General features: G+C 39.5%; 1 long non-coding RNA gene across 1 annotated transcript; it reads right to left on the bottom strand.

Annotated features, from left to right (window-relative positions):
* Positions 1-6825: 6825 nt before the first annotated feature.
* Positions 6826-8451, bottom strand: LOC117502682. The gene is made up of 3 exons (XR_004558383.1): positions 8352-8451; positions 8184-8284; positions 6826-6882 (listed from the first exon to the last, which is right to left on the bottom strand). It is a non-coding gene; the product is annotated as an uncharacterized LOC117502682 (long non-coding RNA).
* Positions 8452-8976: the final 525 nt, after the last annotated feature.

Below are 8976 nucleotides of genomic sequence, written 5' to 3'. Positions count from 1 at the left end.
GTACATTCTGGTTGTGTTGCTTTTTTGTTTTCTAGTTCAGCCATCAGACAGAATGCTCATCCTCATAGATGATCTGTCAAATTCAAATTTAGGCGTAGTCGTGTTTTCAGTTTCATATTAAACCACAGTTTGAGACTGGCACATTCTAAAGCTGTCGTATTGTTCTGACTGCTGTATCTGCTTCCTTCCTCAAGTGACTGTACATGTTTCAGTGACAATTCTGCAGATGTACAGTAGTGTTTAGAATAATAGTAGTGCTATGTGACTAAAAAGATTAATCCAGGTTTTGAGTATATTTCTTATTGTTACATGGGAAACAAGGTACCAGTAGATTCAGTAGATTCTCACAAATCCAACAAGACCGAGCATTCATGATATGCACACTCTTAAGTCTATGAAATTGGGTTATTAGTTAAAAAAATAAAAAAAATAGAAAAGGCGGTGTTCACAATAATAGTAGCATCTGCTGTTGACGCTACAAACTCAAAACTGTTATGTTCAAACTGCTTTTTTAGCAATCCTGTGAATCACAAAACTAGTATTTATTTGTATAACCACAGTTTTTCATGATTTCTTCACATCTGCGAGGCATCAATTTTGTTGGTTTGGAACCAAGATTTTTGTTCATTTACTAGTGTGCTTGGGGTCATTGTCTTGTTGAAACACCCATTTCAAGGGCATGTCCTCTTCAGCATAGGGCAACATGACCTCTTCAAGTATTTTGACATATCCAAACTGATCCATGATACCTGGTATGTGATATATAGGCCCAACACCATAGTAGGAGAAACATGCCCATATCATGATGCTTGCACCACCATGCTTCACTGTCTTCACTGTGAACTGTGGCTTGAATTCAGAGTTTGGGGGTAGTCTCATAAACTGTCTGCGGCCCTTGGACCTAAAAGAACAATTTTACTCTCATCAGTCCACAAAATATTCCTCCATTTCTCTTTAGGCCAGTTGATGTGTTCTTTGGCAAATTGTAACCTCTTCTGCATGTCTTTTATTTAACAGAGGGACTTTGCGGGGGGATTCTTGCAAATAAATTAGCTTCACACAGGCGTCTTCTAACTGTCATAGCACTTACAGGTAACTCCAGACTGTCTTTGGTCATCCTGGAGCTGATCAGTGGGTGAGCCTTTGCCATTCTGCTTATTCTTCTATCCATTTTGATGGTTTTCCATTTTCTTTCACGTGTCTCTGTTTTTTTTTTTGTCCATTTTAAAGCATTGGAGATCATTGTAGATGAACAGCCTATAATTTTTTGCACCTGCGTATAGGTTTTCCCCTCTCCAATCAACTTTTTAATCAAACTATGCTGTTCTGAACAATGTCTTGAACGTCCCATTTTCCTCAGGCTTTCAAAGAGAAAAGCATGTTCAACAGGTGCTGGCTTCATCCTTAAATATGGGACACCTGATTCACACCTGTGTTCCACAAAATTGACGAACTGACTGACTGAATGCCACACTATTATTGTGAACACCCCCTTTTCTACTTTTTTTTTTACTAATAGCCCAATTTCATAGCCTTAAGAGTGTGCATATCATGAATGCTTGGTCTTGTTGGATTTGTGAGAATCTACTGGATCTACTGGTACCTTGTTTCCCATGTAACAATAAGAAATATACTCAAAACCTGGATTAATCTTTTTAGTCACATAGCGCTACTATTATTCTGAACATTACTGTACTTACCAAAAATCACAATAACCCATTCACAGCTACCCAGTAAGCACAATGTGCTGTCAGAGTGGCTACAGGAAGAGGTAACGTATTAAAGTGTGCATCATCCACGCATCTGCTGAATTTGAGGTAATTTGAAATTCAGTGGTAATTAGGCGATGTTGAAGATGTGTTGACTACATTAGGGAAAGAAAATACAATGGGCTAACCAACAACACATAGCATTGCACATTTGGATCTAATATCAACTGTGGGGTGGGCTGGAACTTGCTTACAAATGTAGAGGAGCACACCATTTTAATAAAATGCATTGCTTTTTGAGTTGTGTAAAACTGCTCAAACATGCCAGTGGAAAATGTAGACTGAACAAATTTAACAATTCATGCAGCATACTGACTTCTCTGCCACTTTGGTTTGATTCCAACAAGCTTCATTGGGTAGCTTTGTAATGGAATTAATAGATGAGGATTGTTGAAATGGTGAACCTCATTGAGGGAAGGTGTACATCAACACTGAAATATATCAACAAAATTGTATAATACTGCAAACCTCTGCATTTGTTTGTCATACTGTTAAACTCTTCTGGTCCCTGCCTTGTCAAATTGTTTATGATCTACTTTCTTTCAGTTACTGTTTGATTGCAGTAAAAGCCAAGAGTCTGAGTTTCCACAGTTCTTAATCTGCTGCTTATAAAGTGGCTGAGTGAGTGTTGATACTGTTGGTGTTAAACATTTTTCACACTTTATTTGTGGCCATGCAGGAAAACTGGCAGCAATACTTTTTCAACAAAGTTGAAAGTTTTGAGTTTTCTAGAATGTGGTATAACCAGAGCTGGTTAAAAGCATCAGTTGAATTTATTTTTCCTGTATCCAGTTTCATATTAAAATACTGAAGTTTTCTTTGCAGTTTTAACATCTGTATTATAATAGCCAAGTGGCGTGTGTGTGTGCGTGCATGCATGCATGTGCGCACTGGAGAGCTGACATTTGCTGTTTGGTATGCTTATGTATTTTGGGTGAAGGATGAACGCTGCGAAAATGGAAAGTTGACAGGACTAATATTTTTGGAGAAATCTGATTTTAGCTAACCAGTAAACAATGGACATTGTGCTGTAATGCACCACGGGAGTTTGGGGTTTTGAATGTTATTGTGGTTTATTAGTTTAACAGTGTTAGTGTTGATTTGATTTTGTACTTGTAGTTAAATTGGTTTAGTCAAGTGTTAGATTGCTGTGACCATGACTGACTTACTAAGTGTCATGCTCCTGATACATCAGTGAACAGTGTTCTTCTAATGTCTCGCCACAGTTTCCACCTGCTTACAGCAGAATGCAGAAAAGACAACTGTGTGTGTTCGTGCATGCAATTTTTATCACGCAGAAACTGGAGAGCTGACATTTGCCATTTGGTATGTTTATTGGGTCAAGGATGAATGCCGCCAAAACTGAATGTTGACAGGGCTAATGTTATTGGAGAAGCTACATATATTGTCTAACAACACTGAACAATGGACATTGATATTTACATTGTGGACTCTTGCCAATCCAGCAGGGGGAAAATTTCTAAAAGCGTGAATGGGTGGGTGATTTTTAGTAAGTTCAATCTTAGTACATAATATAATTATGAATGCATTAAGAATACATAAATGGTAAATGGACTGCATTTTATATAGCGCTTTTCCATCTGCATCAGATGCTCAAAGCACTTTACAATTATGCCTCACATTCACCCCATTGTCAGGGTGCTGCCATACAAGGCGCTCACTACACACCGGGAGCAATAGGGGATTAAGGACCTTGCCCAAGGGGCCTTAGTGATTTTCCAGTCAGGCAGGGATATGAACTCATGATCTTCTGGACTCAAGCCCAACACCTTAACCACTAGACCATCGCTTCCCCATGGATGACACAACAAAGTGAAAACATTTCCATTGTGGTCAATTTAAAAATCAAATGACAAAATAGAAGTTAAAATAAGACTGATATGCGTGTATATGGTAAAAACCTAAACAATTTCTAAATACATTAAGACGGTAAATTAACATAAAAAAAAATTACAGGAAATAAAGGGGGTGAATTCTTCTAAAAACTGCTGCGTTCTAAGGTTCTAAAACCATTTTGGAATCACACCATTCCAACTCATTACTTTGCACAATTTATTGCCACCCTTTAAAAGTGTCAGCTACCTATTTTATAAACACTACCCAATCTAGAACCCATGGATCCCCAGTCACACTAGTTCCTAGTTAATGTTATACTTGTGGAACAGCAGAAAATACTGTGAGGCTTTTATCAAAGACAAAACAGAAGGGGAAAAAACCCTTGTATTTATATGTGGGTGATTTAGGTTCTGACTGATAACCATGCACACAGACTTGTGGTACTTGCAGCTACTGCATATGCCACGTGTGCATGCTGCCTTGTGCAACCACTGGGGGTACTTGGCACTGAAGCATCTGTGTGATGTTTCAGAGAGGATGGCACAATGGTGTCATCAAACTCAGTGATCCATGCACATTGTCGTGACATCCCACCTGCTGTGCTCCCAGTTAGACGCCATGCTTTGTTCCACTGGCTGCCACACCTTGTGCACTGGACGCTGTGTATATACTGTAAAATCATTATTTCGTAGTGGATTATTCATTTTCTCTTCGAGTTGGCTGTTGAAAGCAGCCCTAATCGCTTCCACAATCACAGGAGCTTTCTCGTGCATGCTTAATGAGGTGGAGAATGTATTTGGAATCATCTAAAAAGGTAATTGTCATGTTTAGATTGTAATAGCTTGGTAAAACTGTTGCATGTTCATCCCTTCTTGTGTGCAGCTATAAAAGTACCTTTATGATAGATTTAAGACCTCCTTAGAATCGTTCAGATGAGCTGTGCTGTGATGTGCGCTGATGCAATCACTCGCAGTGCTTCCTTTATCACTCACGCAGTGTTTTGGACTTGTTTGTGTAATGTTCACATTAAGTTCATGTAATTAATGCGTGATGGAGATTTTGAACATTTCAAAATTTTATTTGCGCACTTGCATGAAGCTGTGCAGTTTGCAATGGTTTACGACTTTGAGACGAGTTTACTCTCCGCACACAGCAGAGTGTGCGCAAGTGCAGGGATCAAAGTCATGCAAGTGTCCACTGCAAGATGGCTTTAAGTAACTACAACTGAGCCATTCCAGTGTTATCAAAGGCGTCTCCAGAGAGACTGTAATCTTTTGTCAGTGTTTTAGGTGAAGGTCTCACAACCATACAGCAGAACTACAACTGTCGTCCATATTTCCTGGACACGTCTGTGTGTGGTGGCTCTTGATGCCTGGACTCCAGCCTCAGTCCAAGCTCTCGAGTCAGATTTGCCAGACAATCTTCTCAACACTGTGGTCATCCCTGTTGTTTGTGCATCTTTTCCTGCCACATTTCCTTCCAGTCAACTTTCCATTTACATGCTGTGATCTGTGTTGGAACACTCGGCCCTTTCACCGATGACCTTTGACTTGCCCTCCCTGCTGACTGAGGATGTCAGTGACTTGTCTTCTGGACGACGGTGACTGTGGTTGTGTGAACTGAACCAGACTGAGGGATTCATGGTTTAATGCTGCATAAATAGTAAGTTAGTCAAACTTGAAATACACCAATAATGTTTTTTTGTGTTGTTGTTTTTGAGCTGTCTATAATTATAAAAAATAAATTCATTCACACACCGACAGTCAACCCAAAGTTCCCAAAGCAACTAACCAGCATGTGGGAGGAAGCTGGAGAACCATGAGGGAACCCACACAAACATAAACACTTTACACAGAATGAACCCAGTGCGAAGTGAAAACAACGTTACTAAGCCACTGCCATGTGAAGCTAAATAGTATAAAAATATTTTAATAAATACACATTTACTTCATGTATCATAAAACTGTTGTTAAATCTTAAAAAAAAACAGCAACAAACCAAATTCATACACATCCATGTACGAGCCCCTATAACAATCAGATGCTTGACTTTTATTCACTGACTTTTCTTCACCTTTTAACAAGATGCAGAATAGTGGAGCAAAGACATCAGTGTTTTGAATTATAGCATGATGTTTCATGGAAACTGTAATAAGTTCCACCTGTAAGGGTATAATAAGGGCCACAGAAAGAAAAATACTTTTTTTTTTTTTTTGAAGAGGCTAATTTTCTTAACTTTTTCTTCACTTTCTGTAAAGTAGTACCAAATTTGATCAATTTTTCATCATGTTTTGATTTGAAATTGAATGTGCAGTGTTGACAATGCATTTGTGTGTCTGGAAATAAAAACTATTATAATAATTATTTTGATCTTTACTCGCTTTTCAAACACATTATTATTGTAAACAACTGTATGTAGGTGGGTTCTGGAATTATCCAGGCAAATTCTAATTTGCCAAAGTTCAGTCATTGGTTCTGATGTCACATCCCCACCTTTTGCTGATTTACCAAACTTGATATGTCAATGAAGGTTGACCTGAAATTAATTCATTTTGGTAAAGGTTGAGGAATTCAGTTTTACAACCTTATTTGGGCCAAATGTGGCACATACTTAGGTGGACTCCAGAATATCCTGGCAAGGTCAAACAGAGGTCAATATTTGAGAAAAGGTTCAAGCAATTGGGTCTAAGTGTGAGAAAGCTATAAGCCTTACTGTGTCAATGCGTACAGGTACTGTTTGCCTATACTTGAAAAATGGCAAACATCTTCAAGTTTGAATGACTTGCATGTTAGTTAATCTAATTATACCTGGAATATCATATGAGGTCCATCACAGATTAATAAAAAAAATTGATCTGAAGCTGCAATACATCCATCTGAACTGTGGTCCTTTTTTAGTTTTAATCACAGTTAAAAGTATGACAAAAGAAGTTGATAAAAGAATGGTTTTAATAATCACATGCAAACAGACCTGATCACTAAGTAACAAGATAACCAATTCCTTGAATAATCTTTTTTTTTTTTTTGTATTCCTGCTGGAGATAGAAAGTCTACACTGTGGTAACTGTTGAAACACCTAAAAGCAAACTCTTAACAGTCAAGGTCCCAGGTGGTATTAATCCACAATCCGTTTAAATGTGAGCTGGGTCCAACATCAAGACAGAAATGGCTGAGGGGCGACACAGTTAAGATTTCTTTCTGGGTTTCCTTCTGCTGTAGCAAAAACTCTTCAGTGGGTTCTTCCCCTGAACGTTCTTCTGCAAAGAAGGAAAGAAGAAGCTGTTCAGTCACCGTAGGCCAAATTAATTAATTGGCATCAGCTAGAACCCTGGTTCCCATTTGTGGTCTGAGGCACCCAGACTTCAGCAAGTAAGAGTCCTGCTATGTGTACATCTAAAACAGGTAATTTCATTGATTAGTTCATCCACCGGCCTGAAGAGGCGAACTACTTAGAATCAGCTGGTTTAGAGGGTGGATGGAACAAACGTTTGGTAGGACTTTTACTCCCTGGAGCTGGAGTTTTCCATCTCTAATCTGCACTGAAGTTGCAAAAATTAGAAGTGCATGTGTCAAAGCCTACTGGATAATCAACAGTCATGAAGAGCATTGTTTTGCTTTGGAACAATCAAAGAGAAAATGGGAAAACTAAGTTCTGTGTTAGAGAGTTCAATTTTTACTGAGACTCCTGGGTTGAGTAACTTTAGTCTTTAGTCACATGAAGGTTTCTCTTCATACAAACAGTGTAGTTTGAAAAGAAAAAAGTTGGGAACCACAGATCTAGAAATTTTTTCTGCATCAAATGTAACAAATGTGGGTGCAGCTGTGAATGGTGAAAGTGTTAAGTTTTGCTTGTGGCACCACCAGTGACGGTTTCATGGTGGAGAGAGAGAGGAGTTTCATACAAGAAACAATAATGGCCTCCATCAATGTGAAAACAGTGCAGGAGTGCAGATGGAGAAGCGGCTTTGCACGCTGTGCCATGGACCGCGGGAGACGCCGCCTGACACAGGTGAAGGAACGCACCAGCAGCAGGACTCAGTCGGTGACTTCAAAGAATTATTCAGGAATTACAGCAGCAAGATGTACTGGGCTATTTTAAAAACTTTACTTTGTGGTTGAATAGAAATTGGTACGAGGGTAGGCTGAAAAGTTCTAAGGCTCACTATAATGCAGTTAATGCATTACTCCTTCATGGGGAGCCTTAGACCTTTTCAGCCTACCCTCGTACATGTACAGAGGTACACGTAACTGCCAAACCCAGTCTCCCCCTGAAGACATCAGACATGAATAACTTTCCTTCTTGCATATCTTCATATAATGTACAACCATAGTGTGACGTTTCATTAAAATCCACAGAATAGTTTGAGGCGTTGCACTAAACTCATGGGCACACAGATGAACAGGTTGTAAAAACACTCTGGACTCACACACCATTCCAACTCATTATAGAAACTGCACAATTTATTACCACCCTTGAAAAATGTCAGCTACCTATTTTTTTTAAACACGACCCAATCTAGAACCCATGCATCCCCACAGGTAACATGCTAGTTCTCACCTTAAAACTGGTCTTGGTGACACCATGTGAGTTTGACTTTTCTCTCTTCCTCCTCTTCTTGAATGGCAGTGGATTTAAGACCCCCTTCATTGTCTGAGGAACTTGACTGAAAATTAAAACGGTTAATGTGAGGAAGGTGACCTATGGCTGTGCGCGGGTTCGACTTACTGAGGTATTCTGGAATGTTCTTCAGGTGGGGTTTGACAACAGCAGGATGCGGTTCTTTGTCGTGTCTCAGTAGCTGCAGATCTCCGGGGTTATCTTCAAAATATGTCTGACTGACAGCACAAACCATCAGGAAACAGCCAGACAGATCGAGTCCACAGTGGAGTGATGGTTCCTCACCTTAAGCTTCTCTGAATTGAGGAGATCCTGTTTGATCTCCTTCAGTCTGGCCTCCTTTATCACCTGCTTCATCACTCTATGCATCGCATCCTACATAACACAAAACACAACTGTGCAAGCTTGACACAATCCACCCAGCCCAGTCTCACTTTTTTTTTCGTGCTCCCATCACGAAATGAGTCAAGTTTTCGTGACGGTTTTTTTAAACTCAATATTACTAACCCTACTCCTACCCCCAACCCTAACCTTAACCATAACGTAAACCCTACTTCTTCCCCCAACCCTAACCATAGCCACCCCCAACCCCCCGCTTCACTTTTAATTTCGTGCAGCCATCACGGAATGAATGAGAATGAATTTGTGCTGCTGTGACGAAAATGAGGCGCTTTTCATCACAATATCACGAACCAATAGATTAATGTATATTTCGTGCTGCTGAATCACGACT

The sequence above is a fragment of the Thalassophryne amazonica genome, chromosome 2, assembly GCF_902500255.1.
Source record: "Thalassophryne amazonica chromosome 2, fThaAma1.1, whole genome shotgun sequence".
NCBI lineage: Eukaryota > Metazoa > Chordata > Actinopteri > Batrachoidiformes > Batrachoididae > Thalassophryne > Thalassophryne amazonica.
The sequence above is the reverse complement of the archived record's forward strand: the minus strand, read 5'-3'. Positions and strand labels throughout refer to the sequence as shown.